This window comes from Vulpes lagopus, chromosome 13, assembly GCF_018345385.1.
Source record: "Vulpes lagopus strain Blue_001 chromosome 13, ASM1834538v1, whole genome shotgun sequence".
NCBI lineage: Eukaryota > Metazoa > Chordata > Mammalia > Carnivora > Canidae > Vulpes > Vulpes lagopus.
Genome location: NC_054836.1, coordinates 40,489,595 through 40,516,727, shown reverse-complemented (window position 1 = coordinate 40,516,727; position 27,133 = coordinate 40,489,595). Strand labels below are relative to the sequence as shown.

Sequence of the window (27,133 nt, the reverse complement as noted above, 5' to 3'; positions counted from 1 at the left end):
GGCATTTGTTTAGATTGTTACAATAATGAAAAAGCTTTGATTTGTTTATTTAAAAACAAAACCAGTGGAAATCCTTTTTCATGCTCCGTTGATATCACCATTTAGTGACACACTCCACCCCAAATCAAAATATAGAAAGAATTAATAGTCGACTAAAAAAGTCCACCATAGGTCATTTAAAGCAATTTTGTTTTTGGTCTTATATGTTTGAATCTAACCAACTACAGGAATAAAGGAGACAAAAAAATGTGGAACTGGAAGTGAAAACCTAAAGTTTTAAACCTAAAATAACTTCCATGGAAGGTCTTATAGAAGTTGGGTATTAAAAAGAGGCAAAGTGTATCTTACTTAGAGTATGTGTGTACAGGACATTGTCACGTACGTTTTCTCTTTTAACTTGTGATTTAAATTTTTTATTTTCCAAAATAAGTTATTTAGTCACAACTTTTTAAATACCAAAAATTGGCCTTTATAAAAGATCAATGAGTTTCAGTGTGCATGTATACTTTTTGGTATGTGTATAGTATTCAACATTACAACTGAAGACTAACAGTGTGTAAAGCTTATTGCTCAATAATAATGAAGCGTACTCTTTAGTCCTATTTGACATTACAACTATTGTTTGGTGTTTTATTGAGTGATAATGTGTTGGGAATTGATGATTTTTATCTTGTCAATATTTTTAACCCCTCTCAATTCTTCAGTCATATTACTAAAGAAATCTGTCTCAACAGCTTTTAACAAAAGGCCTTTAAAGTAGTATGGGTGTGTGTGTATGTGTATATATGTGTATGGGATGGTGTGTGTGTTTTAATAGTTTTATCCTAAAGATAATTCATTGAAAGATACTTTCTGTACCTAATTCAGGTTATGTTTTTTTAAAAAAATGAACAAACCCACACTCACCATCATCTAACTATATAAAACATAGATTTCATTGAAGGCTATAAGAAAATCTCATGTTTAAGACATTTTTCTTTGCCAGTTTTTCTCTGAATTTTATAAAATTCAAGTATGCTGAAGTTTGAAATGCTAATGCATGTTTGGAAAACAACCCTGAGACTTTCATCTGTTTAAGTAGTCTGATAATCTGGTTTCATCCTTCTAGATTTCTAGTTCCAAACATGATTGGCAGTAGTTTGGAAAGAAGAATGAAGAGGAAACCTTTTTCCTTATGTTGTTGTGTTCAACAGGGAAAAGTCAACATTCTTGTTGCTATAGCTTAGAACACTGAAAAAGGGCCTCATACCAGTTCCCAGGGTTTTTTGGTAGTCATATGTGAAATTTATTTCAATTTGTTGTCTTCATTCTTAATATTCCCAGCCTGTTATATCCATGTTGTTTCTAGAAATGCTTACTATATAGATTGCTGTGAAGGGAAATGATAGAGCAGAGAATATTGGCAAGAAATTTCTGGCAATAAAAAAAAAAGATATTCTGACACTGGCCCTTACTAGGGTAAAGTTCCAAGGGAATAAAGATTATTACTGGTCAAAAAACCGTCTAACTAGATAGTGATGAAAACTGGAGTTCAGCCAAATTTATTTTTTTGTGTTTTTGCTCTTTTCCTGTTTTTGGTTATATTGGAAGGGACCTTTGTTGGGTCATCTGATTATGACAGGATGAAGGTCAAGTTTAGTTGTACTTGACTTCAGTGATGGTATCTTTCTAACCAAAGTGGCCTATGATAATGAAATTGTTCATCAAAAAAAAAAAAAAAAGAGCAATCTGTGATCTTTATCTCTATATCAGATTTAAATCGTGATGTGTTTTTTGAAGATTGAGGTTGTGATTTTAAAAGGATGAGCTGTGATATTTCAGGAAGTGTGCTAATGTGAACATACAGCAGTGTTTTCATGAAGGGAAGGTGATATGGGAAAACTGTAGTAGTGAGGGTGAAGGAAAATAAGGACTCCAAAAGAAAAATACCCATTTTGTTTTTGTTGTTTAAGGGAGAATTTATAACTGGGGAATTTATAAGTATTATCAACTATATGTGGACGTAGAGTTAAAAATAATAGGGAAAGTAGTACTTCCAAATAATAATTTTGATGTCCATGCTGAACACCTTTTATTAAATATGTTTACAATATAGTTAAATACCAAAATAAACTGTAAATAAATTATAAAATAAGGAGTTGCTGATTTTTATTTTAATTTGTAGTACATGTCATGTAGATAGGATCATAACTGCAGCATGAGTTTTGGGAAAAGGTACTGTGGAAATGGGCTGTTTGTGGTTTCACGCTCTAACCATTTACTATTTCGCACTTATTTTCTATCGAGAATCATAGATGTGCATCTGTGCGGATGTGACTCTTCACCTGGCACTTCTCCCCTGCTCTGCCAAGACAAAATTTTACCATCTAAGAAATGTTATTTTCTCCACATCCCATGGTAACTTTTTTTTTTTTTTTAAGATTTTATTTATTTATTCATGAGAGACAGAGAGAGAGAGAGAGAGAGAGGCAGAGACACAGGCAGAGGGAGAAGCAGGCTCCATGCAGGGAGCCTGACACAGGACTTGATCCTGGGTCCCCAGGATCACACCCTGGGCTGAAGGCAGTGCTAAACTGCTGAGCCACCTGGGCTACCCCCTCATGGTAACTTAAACTGAAATTTTTTTCCCATTGGCAACAAAAATGAAGGTTTTTGTTTATTTATTCATGAGAGGCACTGAGAAAGAGATGCAGAGACTTAGGCAGAGGGAGAAGCAGGCTCCCAGTGAGGAGCCTAATGGTGGGACTCCATCCCAGGACCCTGGGACCACATCCTGAGGCAAAGGCAGATGTTCAACCACTGAGCCACCCAAATGCCCCTGAATTTTAAACGTGCTTGAATTTTTTTTATATGATATCGCAATGTACATAATTACAAAGAGGACCAAGAAACATCTATTTATAATTTTTCATGCAAACCTTTTTGAAGGGAGAAAAAAATACCTTTCCTAACCCCCTCATCTTTTGAGTCATCAATATTTAATTTTCTTTGCATTATTTTACTTTTTCCTGCTGACTTTTAATTGTAATCTTAAAAACTAAAAAAATCAATGTAAAAGGATTCGAAATAGAGTTTAGGATGAAAAATTTATCCAACTGCTTCTGTTTGTTTTTTCCCCTGCATTTCCCACTGAAATTCCTTAAAGTAAGTTCCTTCCTTTCCATTCTTTTTTAAATTGGACCCAAGGAAGGCATTTAGTACATTTTTTTCCCCGGACCCCAAGCCACAGCTTTGGTAGACTCTTTAAGTCCATATGTTCCTATGTGAACCCATGTCTTTGATATGGTGTTTGCTTTTTGATGGGCCCTTTAATTATTCTTTCCTAGTAATGATTTAAAACAAATGGGTGGGATCATTCTCATATTCTCTTAAGGTGTTCCACATCTAACCTTGGTTTGATAGGGGTGATTGTGTTATCATATGTCTAGTTTGAGTTGTACTTTGTCTTGGTTGTGCTTCTGAGTGGGCATACTTTTTGCTTTTCTTTTCAGTGTTCACTCAGTACATAATTAATTGAAATGAAATGGCGATAAAGCTTGTGTGGGAAAGAAGTCCTTGTTTCCTGTCTTTGTTGGCACTTGTGGGTTCCTAATCTCCTAAGACTCTTGGGATGTAGATCTGTACATCACAACTAGGGGTGGGTAGTTTTTATGGTGAGGAAGAGGGAAAAAAGATAGTATTGAAGCAATTCCTGTCTAGGTCTGCAAAGTGCAGATTGCATTTCTCTCTCAGTGGTGTTAGGTTTATGGCCCTTTTTTTGGAAAGTGCTATTAAGTGTTTGGAGACCTTTATCTTTCTCTGTTTTGTTGTAGCAGATGGAGTTGTCCTCTGGTGGTTTTGCTAGGTATGATAAATGTTGTACTAAAACTGCTTGGTGGAAGTTTGATCTGGAAAGATTACTGTTTGTTTCAGTTTCCTAAAGAAAATGGAATCATAGTATTCAAACTGTTGGGGAAACAAGCCCATCAGGAGATCAGTAATAATAATGTGTACTTTTCACTGACACTTGTGATTTTTTTTTTTTTTTGTCTCTTCTACAAAGGTTTAGGAACAAAACCCAGAAATGATTATCACTTTTGTCTGAAATAATATAAATAGTAGAAGTAATCAAAACCTTTTCTCTCTGAGCATACAGGGAGAGATGTCTACATAATGAAGAATTGCTCCTATTTTGCAAAATAATAATGGAAGCAAAGAAGTTATGTAGTTCTCTTGTGTTCACAGAGAGATTACTCAAGGGACACAGTGTTAAAGTCTCTTTCACATAGCATAGTTATTCTTGGTTGTATTGCTAAAAAGATTTCTTTGTACATATATTTCTAATATTCTAAGAGGCGTGTCCCTCTTTGTCCACTCTTTTTTTTTAAGTTTAACTCTAATTTGACTAGTATAACTTTTCTAGTAGCTTTTATGCAAATCTGTGGTTTACCTACGCTGGGGTTGAAAGGTACTAGCAAGCACTTAGCTATTGCATTGAAACAAATGTTTGATCAAATCCTTTTGACAAATAAACATTACTAAAAATGGGTAGGAGAGTCTAACCTAACTACATGTCATCATCTGAAGACACTGTTTTTTTTTTCTTTCTTGACGGATTCCCATTCTAGCTCAACTGGATGCAATCTGGGAATAAAGTAGTAGCCTATACTGAATTTGTAGGGTGATTTGTAAATAATTATTCTCCTCAATTTCAGTTATTTGCATTAATACTTCCTTAATGTAGGGAATTAAAAGTTGACTGGTTTTTGAATCTGAAATTCCCTTTTCCAGCTCATTTATCTTTGATGTTCTAGCTTTTATATATTCCTAGCTTTAATAGTTAGAAGCAACTTAGTGAAGGATAGTAGGAGGCTCACAGTCTTGCGCCCCTTCTTTTCACCAATGTTGGAGAAAAGTGGTGAACCATCATCGGAGTACTAGGTGGTCTCAGTGGTGTCTGAAGTGCACCCAGGTCTTTGACCAGGGTTACAGCACCTGTGGTAGAGTATGTAAATACTTCTGGCACCACCTCCCACAGTGGGGGGTAGCCTGTGTACTTGTTGGAAGATTATTGGCTTGTGATACCAAGTTTTTCTTTTTACTGAGGCTGCTAGGAAATCAGAGCTAGATTTTGGCACCTAGTAATAATCATCATCCTTTTCAAGCCTTCCCTGTTTCTGTATGGTTTCCATTCTCACTTGTAGTTTTAGTTTGTCACATACTTACTTAGTCATTACTGTCTAGTAGGCACTGGGAATACATGGTGAACATGAAGGACCCACTCTCTTTCTTCTTAGCACTTACAGTCCATGTGTTTGTATCATAAACTATCACAGAATCCTTTTTGGAAATAAGGATACGAATCATAACTCTGGATTCCTAGGGCCATCAGGTTTTCTTACCACTTCTCTGTTTAAAAAAATCTTCTATGTAACTTTTATTCCTCGTTCCTTTATTTTCATTGTCTTTGCTTTTTTTCCCTTCAAAATTTTTTAATGAAATGAATACACTTGTCCGCCTTTTCTTCTTAACTTTTGTATTTCCTAGTAAGACCATGTCTAAATGTTTTAAAAAGATTTTAATGTGCATTTGCATATGCACACTTTTAAAAACAAAAATGGGATTGGTTTTTGCAACTTATTTTTTCACTTAATGTAATTTAATGTGTCTTGATATAGAAAAGATTTATTTTATACTTTTTAATTATTATAAAGCATTCCATTAACTGGACAGACTTCTGCTATTATAGAAAGGCTACCCTGAATATTCTGGGACATAGATCTTTTCATGTATGTACAGTATACATGAATTTATCAGTAAGAGAATTCTTTTTTTTTTTTTTTAAGATTTATTTTTATTCATGAGAGACACAGAGAGAAAGGCAGAGACACAGGCAGAGGGAGAAGCAGGCTCCCTGGAGAGAGCCTGATGTGGGACTAGATCCTGGAACTCCAGGATTCCCGCCGCACCCCTCCCCACCCCCAAAGGCAGATGCTCACTGCTGAGTCACCCCCAGGCATCCCAGTAAGAGAAATTCTAAGAAATGGAATTACTGGGTCAAAGAGTTTGTGTATTTTAAATTTTGATTGATATTGCTAGGTTTTTCACCAAAGTTAAATCTTCCTTTAACAGTATAGGAACCTATTTATTAATACTCTTGTCAACACTATCTTTATATTTTTTTTTCCTAGTCTGATAGTTAAAAAATGGCATAAGGGTTTTAATTTTCTTTCTTTCATTTTTTAAAAATTCCAAGTTATGAGTTTGAGCATTTTATTATTATTATTATTAAAGATTTTATTTATTTATTCATGAGACAGAGAGAGAGAGGCAGAGACATAGGCAGAGGGAGAAGCAGGCTGCATTAGAAGAGTGTGATGCGGAACTTGATCCCAGAATCCTGGGGTTGCCATTTGAGCCAAAGGTGAATCCTCAACCATTGAGCCATCCAGGTTCTCCTTAGTTTGAGCATTTTAATAATGTTTCCTGGCCATTTATTTTTGTTTTTGTTTTTTTGTTCCAGTAATTGTTTCTTCCTATCCTTTGGACATGTTTTTATTGGATTCATTCCTTCGGTGGATATTTGTTGAGTACTTAGGATTTGCTGGGCACTCTGCTAGGCATTGATCTTTTCTAATTGATATGTATTAGTGTCAAATGCTTATTCATTTATTCAACAAATATTTATTGACTATCTACTATGTACTAAGTACTAGTCTAGGCCTGGGAATAAATCAGAGAGAAAACATATTCCCTCATATACCCATACCCACATTTATACTCCTGCTCTTATATTTTACAGAGTATTTGTATATATGGGGAAATAGATATCTTGCAAATATTTGTGGCCAGTTTGTCATTTCTTCTTTATTCATTTTGTTTATAGTACTTTTTGAAATATAGAAATTTTGAATTCTTCTATCACTGAATTTGTCAGTCTTACTTTTTATGATTTCCGACTTTTATGTCCTGTTTGTCTCTCCAAGATTATAAAATTTAAAAAAAGATTTACACATTTTTCTTTTGCTTAATGTTTTCATTTTTTAAAATTAAATTTTTGATTCATTTAGGATTTATTATGGTGGAGGGAAGCAGGGTAAAGATCTAGATTACTTTTTCTTTAAATCAATCTAGTGGGCAGCCCTGGTGGCTCAGCAGTTTAGAGCCTTCTTTGGCCCAGGGGATGATCCTGGGGACCCGGGACTCTTTTAATTTCATACACTCAATTCCCATGTGTATTTGGGTCTATTCTGAGCTCTCCATACTCTTCTATTGATATCTCCTTGTTGATTTTTCCTTAAGTAGGACATTTTTACTTTCTGTTGCTTTATTTTCCTGTCTATCCTACCTGGGAAAGGTAGGTAGTCTTTCATTGGTCTTTTTTCCCCTCTCAGAATTTTCCAGTTTACTTTTGCTTGTCAATTGTTCTAAATAGACATGAGAGTCATTTTATCATGTTTCTCGCAAAACATTCTATTAATATCTTGATTGAGATTACACTGGGTTCATGGATTAATTTATAGAAAATTGGTATATTTACGAGACCAAGTCTAAGAGTAAGATTTACTCATTTTTGATATCTTTTATATCTCTTACTAGGATTTTCAAGTTTTCTTCTTCTATATCCTAAGCATTCCTTGTACAGTTTATTCCAAAGTCCTTTTATCTTTACTGTTGTTGGTATACATGGAGGCCTTTCTTTTTCTTTTTTAGCATTCCAACTATTCTTGTTCATAAATATGAAAAGTATTGATTTCTACATATTAATTTGAACTCAACTTCCTTTTTGAATTTTCTTATGTTTTTGGTAGTTTTTCAGTTGGCTGTCTTGGGTTTTCCAGTTCTAAAAATGATCATTTTGCCTCAGGTTTTCTAAATTTAGATCTCTTATTTCTTGCTTTACTACTTACATTGGGTGATACTACCAGAATAATTTTGAATAATAGTAGTAATAAGTGTGCCTGTCATGTTCCTGTTATTAATGAGAATGCTTTAATGAATTTGATCATAAACACAATGGTAGCTTTTGGTTTAAGGGAGATTAAGGATATATCCCATGATTCTTAATTTTAATGTGTGTTTTCATTCGTTTCCTCAACAAATATTTAAGATTTTTTGGTATGGATCTGATACTCCATTGACACTAGAAAGTGAGTAATCAGAATAGAAACCATCCCTGCCCTAATGAAATTCATAATCTAGTTGAGGGGAGACAGATACTAATTTTACCACAAAAAGCTATACAGTATTTTTGTTACTGTGATGCAGTGGGATAAGATGGGCTAAAGGATTCTGTAGATAAGGGAGATTTTTCCTAGAGGTCAGGAAGGTCTTATTGGACAAAGTAACCATTGATTTGTGACCTTCAAGAGGGAATGAACTAACTAGGCACAGGAGAAGAATGTTCCAAACAGAGGGTGGTACATTTGAAGGGAAGTGTGGTGTTGGATGAGGCTAAAGAGTTGGGCTGGCCTATCAAGCTCCTTTTAGTCATGCTACTCATTTTGTTCTTTATACTAAGAACAGTGGGAAGCCTTGATTGAATATTTTAAGCAGGGAGGCAGGATAATCACATCTGGATTTTCTGTAAGAGGGTAAAAGCTGGGAGACTAACTGGGAGTCTGTTGGAATAGGCCAACCATGTGAGGATGGTACCTTGAGCTAGAGTCATGGCTTTAGGAAATGTGGTAACATGATAGTGTGTTCAGTTGTTTTCCTCAAAGTACTTTAGATTTAGGAACTAAAAGTCAACCTGTGAAATTCACTAAGAATAATTCCTGCCTTGGATGGAACCAAGTAGAGGCACAGCTTTTGGGATAAGAAATATCCAAGTTGGTCCCAATAGGTTTTTAAATTGTTTTTATCCTTGTCCTCCATTTCTTCTCTTTTCTCTTTTTGTTTCCTGACTAAACATCCAGTGCCTTTTCATCATATTCTGTTCTTTATTCTTCAACATCCTTTCATCCAGCAAACATTCATTGAGCAACTCCTGTGTTTCCTGTACTCTGCTGAGTGCTGGGAAAGAGATGAATGGGCCCTCAAGGTCATCATCATGTATTAGATGAGGCAGATGCATATTCATAAAGCAACACATGGTACTAAATGTAACATACACAATGTTCAAAATGAAGTTATTGATCTATTTAGGGCATCTCATGATTGACTTTTTTGGTATGGATCTGATACTATTCAGATCTATCTGATACTATTCAGATACTATCAGACCTATTCAGGTGAGGTCTAAATTACATTTTAAAAGGTAAATAGAGATTTGCCAAGGGGAGAAGAGGAGGCCTATTTTCAGGCCACAGGAATACAGCATATGCAGGGATGCAGAAACCTGAAGCAGCACAATGTTTTTACTGAACTCTGGCAGTTGGATATTTCTGGATTTTGAAGTTTCTGGTTGTAAAGGAAGGGAGAAGTGGCAAGAAATGAGATGAGCCAGATTGGCAAGACACAGGAAGTCTCTTTCAGAATTACTGTATTCAGAAAAGCATTTATGTAGATTGGAGCAGGGGTAGGTAGGAAAGGATAGCATGAGAAATTATGGTAGCAGTATATTTCATTTTGGGAAGCCCATGACTCCATTTAGAAAATGTCCCTTTTTCAGGACTCCTGGGTGGCTCAGTGGTTGAGCATCTGCCTTCGGCTTGGGGCGTGATCCCAAGGTCCTGGATTCGAGTCCTGCATCGGGCTCATTGTGGGGCTCCTGCTTCTCCCTCTGCCTATGCCTCTGTGTCTCTCTGTGTGTCTCTCATGAATAAATAAAATATTTTAAAAAAAAGAAAGAAAATGCCCCTTTTTCTAGGCTAACAAGCCAGTTGTTAGCCTAAATTTCAGAAGGCAAATTTAGTTGTACTTTTTAGAAAAATACTATCTTTGTAAATGCCTTACATTGTGTCCTAGGCAAATGCTTGCAGATAATAAAAACTAAATGATGAAATCACCTGTGTTGTTCACTGGAGACAGAACTTGCAGTGGACTCAGCTATGAGGGCTCACGTCCTCACTAACTTAAAATTTACTTCCAGGGAGAGACTTGAGATTTGTTGAAAAGTTTTTAAATGAAAATTGCGACTTGTACTCAGTTAATAGAATTTATATTGTGTGTCTGTTTAAAAAAGCTGAAAGCTAAGCTTAACATTAAATATTGAAGTCTTAAAAAAATAAATATTGAAGTCTTAGATGAGACCATCTGATACCAAAATATGATGGTGTTATCATTTAAGCCCCTTTAAAAAAAAAAAAACTAATGTGGTTCTCTTGCAGTATTAGAATCTTTCCTGAGATGTTTTCTGCCCCACTAACCATTTCTCTGTTCCTTGAGGGAGGTATTTAGGGATTGAAACCACCAGGCTACCTCACTGAAAGCTGGAAATATAATTTTACTTAGCCATTCCTGGTAGTATGCTCTCAATGTGATAAGAAAGTGCTTTTCTAATTCCAGGTGCTAATATTATGACCAGACTTTGAAGAAAGTGATATTTCTAGTTTATAGAATTAAGTGAGATCCTTATCTAGGACTCTGAAGGAATTAACAGATACCTTCAGAACACTATACAGCTGAGGTGTAGAGGTAGGGCTCTAAAGGATCAGATGGGTAGTGGCTAAGTAATAGCAGATGTTCCTTTTAAAATCTATCAGTCAGATGTCTGTGAAGTACTGTGTGTGTTTTTGGCTGACTTCGTTCTGTGGGAAACCTTTATATTTGCACTTTATGCTTCTGAAAGAATCAAGAAGAAACTATTCAGATGATTTAGAAATTTGGAGACCAGTATTTTTTGCTTTGAAGGGTGGACAGAATTACATAGGAAGGGAATTCTGATTAACTATTGGGGCAGCAAAGTATGTAATTACAGTATGAAAGCAAATTGGGTATAGTAAAAAGAGCACTTATATTAGGAGTCTGAAGACAGATTTGAGTTCATTGTTCCCACTATCTGTTATGTGGCTTTGGGTAACTTATTTGATTTCTCTGACTTTTTTAGGCATAACTACAAGTGGTTATAATCTTAGTACTGATACTATGTGTCGATTATTTTGAGGCTTAAATAATATGTAAGACAAAAACTGCCATTGATCTGTAAAAAGCATAGTCCTTACTGTAATGCCATTTTTAAGGCTTTTGCTTTTTGTGAAAATCACATAGTAGAATTTCTATCTTTCCTTTTTTTTTCTCACCAAAAAACCTTCAGGGTTGACTTTGCCAGAATGTTCTAACATAATCAGAGGGGAAAAATATACATTACTATTTGGGAATGTTGAAACCATATCAGAACTCTGATTCGCAAAACAGGACTTTTAGAGCTTTGAGAAGAGTCTGTGTGATGTGATGAAGGATCATGGGATTTGGATTCAAAACTCAAGTTTAAGTTGCTTACTAGTTGTATAGACTTGGGCAAGTTCATTCATTTCCAGAAATGAACCATAGAGAAAACTGCTGTCATAACTGTCTTCAGTTTAATTTATATTCAGGAGCATATTTCCCAAGACTATTACAATACGGTGATTGTCTTACACATTACATGGTTGAGTTCCAGTTTTCTCTTAGTTTCTGTAATAAATTGGAGGCAGTGGAGTTCAGAGCTAGTTTCCCTGATGCAAACTGGCCATATGATCTTGAGAAGTTATTTAACATCTCTGTTCCTCAGTTTCTTCATTTGTAAAATGGACATTATTAGTAATATCTACTTCATAGGTTTGCCTTTAGAGAAAGGTATTTGATCCATTGTATGTACTCAGTGGTGTTAATTAGTCCTATTATTAAGATCACTGTTGGAATTATTAAGGTAAAAAAATGAAGTTCTCAGTTGATAAAAATTTGAGACTCTAGCAGAGTAGTTCAAGGATGAGTCCTGGTTACTGATTTTCTACTTTGTATATAAAGATTTGGAAAAAATGTTTATTCACCGAAGGGGAGGAAAAAATATTTTTTTCCTTCTATTCCCCTGATTCTTTTGTCAGTAAATGAGACTGACAAAGGACAGATTAACAAGAGAAAAGCATACAAGTTTACTTAATATAAGTTTTATGTAATAGGGAGTCTTCATATGGAGGAAGACATCCACCTTTGCCAGTGATTAAAGCTGTTTTTGGACCAAGGTTGATGAAGAGTAGTAGAAAGTGGGAAAATAGATAGGACAAAGGGTATCAGGTGAGGATAGTAAACTGGGGGAAGCTTTGCAGGGCCTGTTCATTGGGATCCCCCTGAGTCCCTCTGTCTTTGGAGATAAGGTTGTTCCTTTCCTCTAGGTATAGGGAGGGTACCTCTCACTTGAGGGTCTTATGATCTACTTCAAGGGAGAAAGGGAAGGTCAGAGAGTTGTTTCTGCATCTGCAGTTTCTCAAATTTCATCATATGGCAAGGCGCCATATTTTAGGAGAGTGTGTTTTGAATCCTGTCACCACCATAAAAATTAAACAATTAAAATAAATCTTAGGTTTCTCCTAATTAAAGTATAAGCTTTTTAGTGATGTCTAAATGTAATAGACATATGCTTGACTTATACTTTTTTTGTTAATTTGCATTTATAGGTAGAAATATAATTGCAGATAAAAACATTTCGTTAGATAAAAACACATTTTCAGTATTGCCTTATTTCCTAATATTGCCATTCCTACATTAAAAAAAGTCTTACTGTGAGATAGGTATTATTTCTTAAAAATATGAATGGTTCCTAATTTGTTTTTGTTTTTTTTAAGATTTTACTTATTTATTTGGCAGAGAGCATAAGCAGGGGGTAGTGGCAGACCGAGGGAGAAGGAGAAGCAGCCTTCTTGAAAAGTGGGGAGCCCAATGCAGGACTTGATCCCAGGACCCTGGGATCATGCATGACCTGAGCTGCAGACAGACATTTAACCAACTGAGTCACCCAGGTGCCCTGATAAGCAATTTTTAAAAACTATTGATTTTAGGAGTGTACGGAAGGGCAAGCATAAAGATACCACACTTTTTCCTGTTTGATCAAGAACAGGATAAAAAAGTAAAAATAAGTAGAGAATATAACAAAATATACTTTTAGAGTGTTGATTCCTTGGATATAATTGAAGAACTGTTAGTGATATCTATAAGCAAAATTAAGGAAATATAAATTAGTAAATTATCAGATAATAAGATGATTTTGTGGTATATTTGACTATACTATATATTTATATGTATTTAAAATACCATGGGGGCGCATGGGTGGCTCAGTTGGTTAAGTGTCCAGTTCTTAATTTTGGCTGGGGTCATGATCTAGGGGTCCTTGTTCTTGAACCCCATGTTGGGCTCTGCCCTCAGCAGGGAGTCTGCTTAAGGATTCCTTTTCTCCTGTTCCCTTTGCCTTGCCTCCTACTTGTGTGCTCTCTCTCAAAATAAATAACTTTAAAAAATACTATGTATGTATGCTAATGCAAAAATACTGCCTATATATATATACACACACACACAGTACTATATATATATAATTATTATTATTATTATTATTATTATTATTATTATTATTTTAAACAACATTTCTTGCCTTGGACCTCCTTCCCTTATTTATTTCCAGATTCATTTAGGAAATTAAGCAAACCAAAAAATAAAAATTAAAAAAAAAAAAAAACCCAGCTAAAACCAGTAATCTTCCCTTCCTTGTATTATGGACTTTAAACCTGAAATAGGTTTCAAATTTAGCTTTTGCCTGGCCAGCTGTCTTCATTCTTTCACTTTTGCAATCTGCAGTGAATTACTATTTTCAGAATAAAGATTCTAAACATTCCTGTGCTAGAAACATTCCTTGGGGAATGGAGTCCAAATATCATTCTTTACCCTGTAGTACCTGTTTTTGCTAAATTTGTGTTGGTGTTTGTATCATTGCATGATTCATAAGCAAACATTTAGTTGGATTCTTTTCCTCCTAAGCTGAATTTAGAAATGGTTAATTGCCTTGAGTACTCATATCCCATATAATCTCCAAATTATTTGTTGGCTCAGATGAGTTATTAAAAGAGAAAGAAATTTAATTGAAGGAGGCGGTGAAGAGGACACGTGGGGAGGAGGGAGGAACAGGCAGGGAGTGCATGGCTCGGGAGGGGCACTTGGGAGTGGGAATTGTAGACAAGGCAGGGAGCCATCAGCATGAACTTTACCTGAAATTTCTTGTCACTTCTCTTTTTATTTAAAAGTAAGTATTAGTAAAAGTACTACTATGGCATTTTTCTCCTAATAATTCATTTTTTTTGGTCCAGTATAACTTGTTATACCAGGTATTCCTTTCCATCATTAAGATTTAAATTTCCTATTTCTGGTAGTAAAATCATCTCTGTCAAGTGCAGGGAGGCTGCAGCTTTAATACCACTTCATGTCTGATAAGAAGCTTTTCTTTTGTAATTAATTTTCCCCTGTGCTCTTTGTGGAGAACAGTAGCCCACTGCAGAGAGGTTAGAATACCGTGGACTTTGGCTGTTCAGCTTAATGATACAAGGGAATAGCAAAGCAAGAATAAATGAGGTACTTTTTGGTGAGCAAAAAATGTGAACTGACTGTCAGTGTGAGATTGGTTCTAGGAGCAGTTAGCCAGCAGTAATAGGGCACACTTGAGTAATTGAATTTGCATAACAAGGCCTGCTGAAGAGATCTGACAGGCATAGAGATTTGTCTAGCTAGAGAGCTCCAGATGGACGTGACCATGCAGCAGCTGGGTGGCACGTTGCTCAGCATGGACAGCACCGCCCAGACTGGCAGCTGGACCCTGGCGACTGCAGGGCTGTGGCAGGCCAGCTGGTGGCTTCTGACAGCCAGTGGCCCTGTTAGAGAGCCTTTTCATAATGGCCTGTCAGGGTACTGGACCTGCAGGGACTGGCAGGAGAATGTCACAAGTCACCAGCGAGGGTTGTTAAGCTAAAGAAATCTGTCCCAGGAAAGTAGAGGTGGTCACTGTTACATCCACAAAGCTAACACTTCCCAGAGTGATGCCCTTCCTTTTCAAAGACTGTAGGCTTTTTTTTTTTTTTTTTTTTTTAACACATTTGCTCTAGACTGTAGTCATTCTGGATTACGTTGCATTCTTAAAACCTTGAAACCGAGTTGGCCACCTTCCTGAGAGTTCATGTTGACCATTAGTTAAAATGAAAAACAATATTACTTTGCATGTTTTCCCTTTTTCATATTTGTCATAAGGGCATATTTGTTTTCTACGAAATCAGTGATAATTTAATAATTTATCTTGGATTTATTGCTCATAAGCAAAAATGACCTGTTTAAAGAATTAACTACAAAGAAAGTAAGTGAACTGGTATGAAGTCAGTGTGTCTAGGTGGACTGCATTTATGTGGAGGAATTATATAACCACTCATCTTCTCAGATGAGAATAAACGGGAAGAAGGCCAGCTTTATGCTTCTATTAAAAAGTTTACATCTGTGTTCTTAAATTGAGAATTTTGCTGTCTTATAACATTCCTACTCTAAAAAATCATGTAACTAGACAATACAGCTTTTTAAGGATAGGAAAACTACGTAGAAGCATTTTCTAGTAAATTGAGAAACTTGGTGTTACAAGCCCTAAGCTTACGTTTAGTGCAACCAAATTCTGGTGAAACAAAGTAGTTCATACTAGAGCAACTTGGACTTTATGACATTAAGAACAGTCTAGAAGAGTTACCATTTTTAATCTTCAAATTGGCGAAGATACAAAAGTCTGTTTTTAATAAAGGTAGGGGAAATATGTAGCTGCATAGACTGCTATTGGGGATGTAAATTATTTCAGCCAGTTCAGAGAATAGTCTGGCTATATGCATCAAAAGCTTTGAAACATGTATATAAATAATTAACTCCTCTAGTAATTCCACTTTCTAGACTTTATCCCCACAAATTAAGAATGTGTATAAAGATTTAGCTATCTGAATGTTCTTTTAGCATTGTTGAGAACACTGGTTGTCAGTATGCTCTCACGAACCTCATGTGTTCTCTGGCTCTCATGTGTTCCCATGGACCTCCAGGGAGGCCATGAGGTCAACATTATTTTCATAATAATGCTAATATTACTCACAGTGCAAATGGAATGGTGAGTAAAACTATAAGCCCTTAACATGAATCAAGACATTGTGTGTTCTTCATTGTGTCACACATGTAGTTTCGCTTAAGAAGGTCTTTGATGAAGCAATAAAATGTACTAATTTTATTAAATCTTGACTTTTGCATACATGTGTTTTTTTAATTTTTGTGTGATGAAATGGAAAGTATGCATATAACACTTCTGCCACAGTAGGTACTGTGGTTGTCTTGAGGAAAAATGCTTTTGTGATCGACTTCCCTGCTGAAGTATCTACTTTTTTGTGGAACACCATTTTTATTTTTTTATTTTTTATTTTTTATTTTTTTTTTTTTGAGGACCATTTTTATTTATGACAAGACATTTTATAGAAAAAGAACAAAGAGCCTGTTACTTCAAGGAAAGCAACTGATAAAAGTATTTGTTGCCAATGATAAAATTGAATCTTTTAGCAAAAATTAGAATTTTTAAAAATTTGTATCTGATGCTATGAGCCTGACAGCTTCCTAATGGCAAAGACTTATGATGACATTTGTTGTACTATTAAGGAATGTGCTATATAAAGAATTCCTAATATGTGATATTAGGAATTTGGAAGATCTGCATAACTCACTGAACCACTGTTTTCCAAAAGACCATTGTATGATGTTGCAGAATTACACCTGAGTAAAAGATGCATTCAAAGTGCAAAATAGATCTTAATGTAACAGACTGAAAAAAGTTCGTTGAAAACAATTTTAGATTACACATGTGCAATTGGTCTTTAATAAACCACCACGTGTCAAGTTTGGGTTTAATATCAAAGGTAATCACAATTGTCTGAAAACATTATTAAAATAATCTTCCATTGCTTGCTTCGGCAGCACATATATTAAAATTGGAACGATACAGAGAAGATTAGCATGGCCCCTGTGCAAGGATGATATAAAATAATCTTCCATTTGCCAACTATATACCCATATGAAATCAGCTTTTCCTTTATATATTTTAACCAAAAACAACGTAAATCTGCCTTTGTATTCAAGCTGGTATGAAAATCTAGCGGTTTTCTATTAAGCCAGAATTAAAGAGATTTGCAAAATTGTCAGACAAGGATACTCTTCTCAGTAAATATTCTTTTTTGGGGGGGGAAAGCTTATTTTTCATGAAAGCATGTAACATATAGTGAGTTTATTATTTTTGAGTAAATTAAGGAATATTTTTAAATTTTCTTAGTTTTAATTTCTAATATTATAAATACTGACAGATGTAATCCACATAAGCAAAAGCTTTGGGGTCCTCAATATGTAAGACCAAAAAGTTTAAGAACCATTGATGTAAAATAATGATGACTTGGAAAAACCTGATGCCCAGGAGGAGGGAATTAATAATCAGGATTTAAATTACATAATATGAATCAAAATGATAAATATTTGACATGAAAATGTTTTATGGTGTTTTGTTAGGAAAAGGAGGTTGTGAGACAATAACACAATATGATTCAATTTTTGTAAAAAAATATAAACTGTGTTTATTACAAATGTATTCTCTGACACTAAGGTATTAAGTAGTTTTCTCTGGGGAGAGAAGATAGAAAAAGTTTTAAAAATGTTATTCTAAGAGTGTTAGGGCTGCATCATGGATACTGTTTCCTCCTGGCTCTTGATAAAGGCATCTTTTTTTTTTTCTAAGATTTTATTTTTGAGTGATCTCTATACCTATCATGGGGCTTGAACTTACAGCCCTGAGATCGAGTTGCATGTTCTACTGACAGAGCCAGCCAAGTGCCCCAAAGACATCTTGTTCTTTACTAGTTTTGTGATGTTGTCTAAGTTATCTAAATTGAAAATTTTCTCCCTTATTTTAAAAATTGGGACAATAATAGCCACCTGTTAGGCTTGTTGAAAGAATTGAGTTGTCATATTCCTGGGATATAATAGTTGATCAGTATTTATGCTTCTTCTAACATCTGTCTTAGCTCTAAGATTCTGTATGCCAGCCATGTCTCTGTGACATTCAGTGACTAATAAAGCTGCTCTTGAAATCAAAATAAAGGTCCTTTGAAAACAAGAGCATTTATCATGTGAATATCATTTTATTTTGGTGAAAAAGAGTTTTATGGAATAATGTCTGTAATTTAGAAAGTGAACAGCATCATACACCTGCCTTTGGTAGAGATAGGTAAAGGAGAGTTATTTTTTCATGAACTACAATTACATAATAAGTCCCCAGCCAGGTACTGTTACAAAGTAGCTGAATGCTTTACAGACATTATCTCATTTGATTCTCACTTATAATCCTGTGATGTAAGTAGTATTTTCCCTAACCCCCCTTATTTTGTTTATGTAGAAGAGATTGAACAAAGACGTTAAGGAACATGTCTTAGCTATTTGTGGAGGTAGAGCAAATTCAAACCGAAGCCTGGCTGACTCTTAAAGTTTGTGCGTTTTACACATGTAATATACTATGTCCGATTAAAGAGAAATGAAAACTACCAGATGAGCACAGGGAATGGCTAGCTTAGCTCCTCACTGTGGCAGAGCAGCTGGATGGATTCTGAGGTAGGGAAAAGACTGGATTAAAGTTCATAAATTCTGACATCCCTGGGATTTAAAGATTCATTCCTCAGTGTTCAGTTAAATTAAAATAACGTATATAGGGGTACCTGTGTGGTTCAATTGGTTAAGCAGCTGCCTTCAGCTCAGGTTATGATCTTGGGGTCCTGGGATCGAGCCCTGCATTGGGCTCCCTGCTCAGTAGGGATTCTGCTTTTTTTCCCCTCTCCCTCTGCCTCTATTCCTGCTTGTGCTCTTTCTCTCTCTGTGTCAAATAAGTAAATAAAATCTTTTTTTAAGAAAAGATTTTATTTATTTATTTATGAAACATACACAGAGAGAGGCAGAGACATAGGCAGAGGGAGAAGCAGGCCCCCTGCAGGGAGCCCAATGTGGAACTCCAATGCCCTGAGCTGAGGCAGATGCTCAACCACTGAGACACCCAGGTGTCCCAAATAAATAAATAAAATCTTTTAAAAAAATAACGTTTAAAAAAAAAAAAACGTTTATAAAACAGTGCCTGGTACATCATAATCATTCAGGAAGTGGAAGTGAATTACTATTAACTCTATGACCAAGCCAGAAACTCCTGGAGCCATGTGAGTTTTGTTTTTGATTTTTAGAAAGATACCAACCTTATATTTACCATATATATTATGTAACATCCCTAGTAGAATCCAGGACAGCCCCTTGTAATCAGACACATTTATTATTTCTGCAGTGAAATAATTGAATATTCAAACTAAGTGAATAAATGGAGACTGTAAATAACCTCACCTCAGTTCAGGTGAGATTTTGCTGTAAAATGAGTGAAGAATATGTCTTTTACTTTTAGAGGTTTTTATATATCAATTGTAAGAAACAGATTATGGACTCATAAGGCATACAGTGATGTTTCAAAGAGAATAAAGAAGCATGGATTACCTACCATTTGAGGAACAGATAGTCAAATGATAGTTCTGTTCAAAAGAGACTCTGAGGGCACCTGGGTGGCTCAGTCAGTTAGGTGTCTGCCTTCAGCTCAGGTCAGGATCCCAGGGTCCTGGGAGATGAGCCCTCCATTGGGCTCCCTGCTGTGTGGAAGCCTGCTTCTCCCTCTCTCTCTGCCTGCTGCTCCCCCTGCTTATGTGCATTCCCTCTCTCTGTCAAATTTTTTAAAAATCCTAAACATTCTTTCTAAAAAAAGAGAGAAAGAGATTGCCTCTAAATCCTAAATCCTAGCAGTAAGTATTTTTGACCCCTAATCTCAAACACTAATTGTATCCAAAGAGAGGAAACAAGTACCTTTCATCTCTCAAATGTATTTCACTAAAAATAAAGTTGGAGACAAAGTCAAGTACTGTATTTCTTCTAGAGGATTTGCCTTTATCAAGGAAACCATGAAAGGCCAAATCTGTTTGAATTGGTCTGTCTCCAGATTTCTATTTATAATAGAATCTCCTTTCTTTTTTATGAAAGTAGAAAAATGATATTCAGGTATTCGTCTTTAAATGCTGAAAGACCCGCAAATACTAAATTGTCCTGAAATATAAAAGAAACTATGATTTTAGGCTATGTTTGGTCATTCCTGAACAAAAATAATCAAGCTACCTTTTGTAAAAGGAAAAGAATTGAGTATTTTAAAAGAAGGGAATTTCGGGTGTTAAAAGGATAAGCAGTATAGTTAATGACAGTGCCCAAGGAGTGAGAACTGAAGCAGAATAATAAAACAGTGTCTTCATTTATCCCTGTCCTCATGTCTCCACTTCCTTTCCTATCAGTTTATGTTCCGTGGTCTATGATTATACATAAACAGCTCTCTTTTGTTCCTCTTTCCTCCTATTGAATTAGACCCATCCCTGAGCAAATCCAGCTATTCATTTGCCCTATACCTGCCCTTGAGTAGCTGAACATGGTGGAGTTAAATGGATGACTATGTTGGCCTGGTTTCTCTTGTAAATTAATGATCACTGATCTCAAGTGGATCATTAAGACTGCTTGACAGTCCATTCACTCTTTCCATTACCTAAACAATATTTCATACCTTCTCTTCTCTCTTTCAGCCGCTAGTAACCCTCCCCAATGTCAGCTGACGATCTTCCTTCTTACTTTCGGAGAGAAGATAGACAGTTATGAAAGAACTTCCATAGGATCCTATGACCACATCTACTAACCTACATATACTCTGCCTTTCTGTTCCTGGATGAACCAACAGGGGTTTATCTGAAGCTAACCTCTTTACTTCCATTCTGATTTCTACCTCTCTTGCTTTCTCCCCACCTAAATGAGAGTCTCAAAGAATTGTTTCTAATATGCAATTTGAGTTGATAATGACTCTACTAGAATATAAGCGCCACAAGAGTAGAAATTTGTTCTGTTTTGTTCACTGCCATATCAGTGCCTACATCAGAACCTAACATAGTAGACACCCAAACTTGGGTTGAATTGAGAGATGAGTGAGTGGATGCATGAATCTTTCTAAAAAGAAAAGATCCAAATTACAGTATAAACTCTGAAGAGCACAAAACACACCTAATCAATCATTTTTACCAAACATTTTGGTAAATACATTTTACTGATTTAGTGGCTAAAAGCTCACCAGAAATTTGTTTTAAAGGGTTTTCTATGGAATCCCTACAAATATGCTTATCTGAAAGTTTTTCCTAGAATTTTTAGGCAGATCATTCTAGTTATCTAGATAGTTTTTAGTTCCTAGGAGCTGAGATTCTTTCTGATTCTAAGTGCTCAAGCTTTTCTTTTCAGATGGCTTTCATTGGTGGCAGTTTCACAAATGAGTGGATCTGTACAAATCCCAAGGTTCTTTTTACCCAACAGTGCTGCTCAGAAGACCTGGGTGTAAATACCTGCTCTCTCACTTTTTCTTATCTATTAAGGAGGCAAGGGATGATGATTCTTAGAGTGAGTTATATCTGTTGTGGTCTTACTATAATCGATTGCATTCCGTTCATTAAAATCAGGGGAAGAATTTATTTTCTTGACACCTCTGTTTCATGTAAAGTCATTGGAAAAACAACCACATATATTCTAATTTGGTTTTATCACTTCTTACCAAACCCTAGATATATGACCATTCAAATAGACTTCTGTGTATTTTGAAAGTTTACATGTGCAATATATTCGTGGTGTCGTTTTAGAATGGAAGTAAACATTATAGATTTACATAAGCTGTAACTCAGTAGCTTGGAAAGTGTCATAGAAACAGTCTGTGAGCCTTACTTCCAGGTTTCTTTACTAATGTGAGTCAGATAATAGTAGGATAAAAATACCTAGCCTCTTTTTTTGGTGGTTGAGTTTTTATTTGTAAAACAACCCTCAGATGGAACTCAGCTAGGTAATTTCCATACATAATGCCCTGGTAGATACCCTAGAACAAATACCATTAGTGTGGTTACTCATTTACTTGGGAAGCTATTGCCAGGGAAAACTTAGAGCTACTAGGGACAGAAAGCATATATATATTATACCTGATTGTTAAAATGGAGATACAGGGTAACTCAGCAATATAATAATGTAAACTAATGAAGAATTATTCAGTTTATAAAAATTTAACTCAGAAGTTTTTAATAAAGTGTCTTTTATTCATCAGAGCACAAGGATTTATCTACATTGGTCTTAAGGTCAGAATTTTTCCTTCTTCACCCCCTGCCTAAAGACAGTAAAAACAGAATTCATGAAACATTTCTAAATAATCAGCATATAGGGTAAAAGCTCACCAGAAATTTGATTTAAAGAGTTTTATAGGTGGAGCAGTGCTTTGCTATCTAATTAATTGTTCTGTTTCTAATTTCAATTTATAGGCTCTCCCCCCAGCCTCCTAAACTTTCTTTTGGCTAATGCATTCATCCACACCCAAGTACTTTTAATAAATCTCCTGAGAACAGGGACATCTTCCTATGTAACTCCAAGACTATTATCACATCCAAGAAATTTGACATTGATTCAGTGTCATCTAATAAAGAGCCAATATTCATATTTTCTCAATTATCCTCCAAATAAGTGGGCTTTTTTTCTTTTCTTTGATCTAGTGTCTAATAGCATTATGTTTCGTTGTCATATGTCTACAGCCTTCTTTAATCTAGAGCAGTTCCAATACTTGCCATTAAAAAAAAAAAAGTCTTCCATGATGTTGACAGTTTGGAGTCCAGATCAATTATCTTAAAATTTTCCTCATTCTGGATTTATTGGGTTGTTTCCTTAATATTGGTCTCAGGGTAAACTCTTGGTTACCATAGAAAGCCTGATATAAATGAAATTTTTACAAGCTTGGCATTCATTTATAGAGAATCTTGACTTGTTCTGTTGTCAGATGCTTTTCTTAGAGGCCCAGCCTTTAAACCTGGCACAAAGAAGCAGAAGTTGGTTTACTTTTTGTAGATGCTGAAAACCTAGCTTATTGTAATAAGGAATATTTGGTTCCATTTTTAGTGAAGATCAGCTGTCCATTGTGTAATATTACTAATGTGTTTTCCTGAAACCCAATCATAGGATATGCTTTTCTCTTACCTTTTGGAATCTGAAAATAACAGCATTAAATAACCTCTTCTGAAATTTCACATTTTCAGGTTTACCTACAGTTAAAAATGGCTCATTGTGCACTGGGTGTTTTTCTGTATGTTGGTAAATTGAACACCAATAAAAATTAATTAAAAAAAATAAATAAATAAAAATGGCTCATTGTGTAAAGCAGAAACAGACTGAACTACAATTACACTGAGAAAAAGGAATCTTTCATACCAACATTCTTATACCTGTGCTCATGGAAGGAAATAATGACATTTCAAAATCTCTGTTTTTAGATCCTTCTGATCTGGTTGTTTTTGAAACTTGTATATCAGAAGTAAATTTAACAGTGAGCTTTGTAACCAAAATTATATCTTATTCTAACCCCAGTTAATGCTGTCTGTTTAAAAAGATAAAGCAACTATTTTAAATGACACAATGAACTTACAAAATCGTGTATTTCCAAAAAGATGTTTCCTTAGTTGTAACCAATGTATATATTTAAGTATTGTCTTCAGTTCTACCTTTTCAGAGTCTTACCAACTCTCATTTAGCAAAATTTGCATAGGGAAAATATTTTAACTTAAAGATTTGGCTTTTATATTTTCATACTAAAGAACAGTAGATGTTAGTAACAGTAAGGAGTAAGTTTTTTTTCTTTCTTTTTTTTTTTTTTTTTTGAGGTCAGCAGTGTTTATATTAATCAGGTGGACATTTCTTGCTGGTGGGTCATGAACTGTTGATAATAGCATTAAATGGTGATTCGGTTCTTACAGAAGGTATAACTCATTATCCAGCTACTATCTTAAATCATCACAGGAAACAACTGGCTCCCCACACCCACGTGTTCTGTAGAAATAGTACATGAAGTTTGTTTCTTTTGTTTACATCTTAAATTTATTGGAGGCTTAATTACATCATCTAAGGAAGCTACAGCATTGCCACTACTTCAGAGACCCAGGATCAATACCATGACTGATTTGGGGGGATGAAGATATATACATGTAATTCTTTCAATACTATACCCAAAGTCATCTTTTCATAATGTGAGCCTTTCTGAAACTTTGTTTTAATAATGAATATACCTGGGTAGCAAGTAATAAAGTCAGATATATTTACAGAATTGTAAGTTGGGTTTAACTTAAAGCATTACTATAGGCATTTAAATACTTTAAAAATATAATCATCCTAAGGGAGAGATGATGTTTGGAAAGTTTGCTTTGTGCTATAGAAGTAGATCTCTTGAGAAGTGTCCTCATTAATTTAAAAAAAAAAAAAAAGGCCTCCGAGAAAAATTTAAGAAATAAGCTAGATTTTTTTTTTTAATTTTTACTTTTTTACAGTACTAGTCAATTGCCTTTTAACATAAACCTCAATAGTCTGGTATTCAGTGACCTGAAATTACCAGTATGTTTGAATTTTAAATTAAAACATGTTTTCAGCATGTCCCATGTGTGTATAGGCAGTGAATAGATAGTAGTATGAGTGTCATGTTAAGTTTGACCTAGGTTCTAATTAGAATGAATGAAGTTCATTCTATTATTATCTAATACAGTTTCTAAGTATTAATAAAATACTCCAAACACCCAGGTCAGAGTCCTACACATAGGGGTTCAGTCACCATTTGTTAATGAATGTGTGGAAACAAGAAAGGTGTTTTTCTTTTTTTACTTTACCCTGTATTTTGCATATGTGGTTATGCTAATAAACTATTATATTTCTCAGATGCTGGTCCTCCATCATTAGAGTGGTACACTGCTGAAAGCTTTGTTATCTAGTCCTAATGACTAATTATGAGACATAATTAACTTTGTTACCACCTCCACCCCTTTCATGGGCCAAAAGTTGTTTTAAAAATAAAGTTTCACTGTAAAGGAAAATTACATTTACATGATCGTAGATGTAATGGTTCTGGTCCATTCCTCCCTTGCTCCCTGGTCTGAAGTCTTCATATTTGTTTTTGGTTTCTCTTGCTCCCATCCCTGCTCTTCACTCTGTTTCACCTGGTTTCTTTCCTTCCTCCTTTGGGTCCCTTTTCCACTTCGGTGTGAGTCAGCTACTTTGTTTCCTCAGTGACCTAATGTTTCTTTGCAAGCTTCCCAGCCTTGATTCAGAGAGCAGTAGAATGTGCCTCTTACTGGGTATCTTAAAGGAGTCCCAGAGCAGACGACTTGGGCCGAGCCAGGCAGTAAAAGGGAAGATCAGATGCATGCAAGCAAGTGTGCTACCCTTATTCGGGCTGCCGCCACCGCTGCTGTGAGCAGATGGCTCTCCTCAGCCTGTCCAGTGTGGAATCCATTCAGGAAAAGGCACATTTCCCTACTCATGTGATAACAATTTGTTTTCTTCCTTAAAGGCTAGGCTGGTTGCCCAAGAGGAGGCCTCCGAAACAAAAAATTGGAAAATTTGGACACGTGCACATGTGTTTCCTCTCCTTGCAGGCAATACCACATTCTGCTCAGAGAGCAGGTACATCAGCATGTTGCTGTTCAGGCTTCCTCTGCTTCTTATTGCCTTCACGACCCCTGTGGCCAGTGTGCTTATATCCACCATTCTGGGATTTGCTTCTCTCTGCATCAGGCATGTAGCTGAGCTCAGTCTTTTCAGCCTGCCCTTTCACACTCTCCACAGTCTGGATCTGACTGAATTTTCTATTCTTTTTTTTTTTTACACGGAATGCATTTTAAAAAGAGAATGAGTGAAAGCAGTATTTTCCTTTATAGGGAAAAAGAATATTAACATTTCAGAGTAACAGCCTTATTTAGGTAAATAGGTTTTTGGAATGTATCCTGGCTTACTCTTTAAAAGAAACAATATAGCAGTAGAAAATTATGGGCCACTAGAGGTCACTGTTTAGTAATCAACTTTTAATGAACCAGAACAGTCAGGAAAGCCAATAAATTACAGTGTGGATTTTTCTAATTATGAATTCATATTTAATCATTCAATGACAAGTTAACTGTGACAGTGGTTCTATGTATTTTGCATATGTGGTTATGCTAATAAACTATTATATTTCTCAGATGCTGGTCCTCCATCATTAGAGTGGTACACTGCTGAAAGCTTTGTTATCTAGTCCTAATGACTAATTATGAGACATAATTAACTTTGTTACCACCTCCACCCCTTTCATGGGCCAAAAGTTGTTTTAAAAATAAAGTTTCACTGTAAAGGAAAATTACATTTACATGATCGTAGATGTAATGGTTCTGGTCCATTCCTCCCTTGCTCCCTGGTCTGAAGTCTTCATATTTGTTTTTGGTTTCTCTTGCTCCCATCCCTGCTCTTCACTCTGTTTCACCTGGTTTCTTTCCTTCCTCCTTTGGGTCCCTTTTCCACTTCGGTGTGAGTCAGCTACTTTGTTTCCTCAGTGACCTAATGTTTCTTTGCAAGCTTCCCAGCCTTGATTCAGAGAGCAGTAGAATGTGCCTCTTACTGGGTATCTTAAAGGAGTCCCAGAGCAGACGACTTGGGCCGAGCCAGGCAGTAAAAGGGAAGATCAGATGCATGCAAGCAAGTGTGCTACCCTTATTCGGGCTGCCGCCACCGCTGCTGTGAGCAGATGGCTCTCCTCAGCCTGTCCAGTGTGGAATCCATTCAGGAAAAGGCACATTTCCCTACTCATGTGATAACAATTTGTTTTCTTCCTTAAAGGCTAGGCTGGTTGCCCAAGAGGAGGCCTCCGAAACAAAAAATTGGAAAATTTGGACACGTGCACATGTGTTTCCTCTCCTTGCAGGCAATACCACATTCTGCTCAGAGAGCAGGTACATCAGCATGTTGCTGTTCAGGCTTCCTCTGCTTCTTATTGCCTTCACGACCCCTGTGGCCAGTGTGCTTATATCCACCATTCTGGGATTTGCTTCTCTCTGCATCAGGCATGTAGCTGAGCTCAGTCTTTTCAGCCTGCCCTTTCACACTCTCCACAGTCTGGATCTGACTGAATTTTCTATTCTTTTTTTTTTTTTTTTTTTTTACTACTTTTCTCCACAGGCCTTTTCTTCTAGGATTTTACTTATTCATTTAATTTTTTTTTTTTTTTAAGATTTTACTTATTTATTTGAGAGAGAGTGAGAGTAGGGGTGGGCCACTCAGGTAGAGGGAG

At 35.7% G+C, this 27,133-nt stretch overlaps 1 protein-coding gene and 1 non-coding gene across 2 annotated transcripts in view; both read left to right on the top strand.

Moving 5' to 3' along the window:
• HIBADH (3-hydroxyisobutyrate dehydrogenase) overlaps positions 1–27,133 on the top strand; it is a 109,128-nt gene that overhangs the window by 37,305 nt on the left and 44,690 nt on the right. The gene's annotated exons all lie outside the window — the stretch shown is intronic.
• LOC121475177 lies at positions 16,842–16,948 on the top strand. Its single transcript, XR_005983646.1, has one exon. It is a non-coding gene; the product is annotated as a U6 spliceosomal RNA (small nuclear RNA).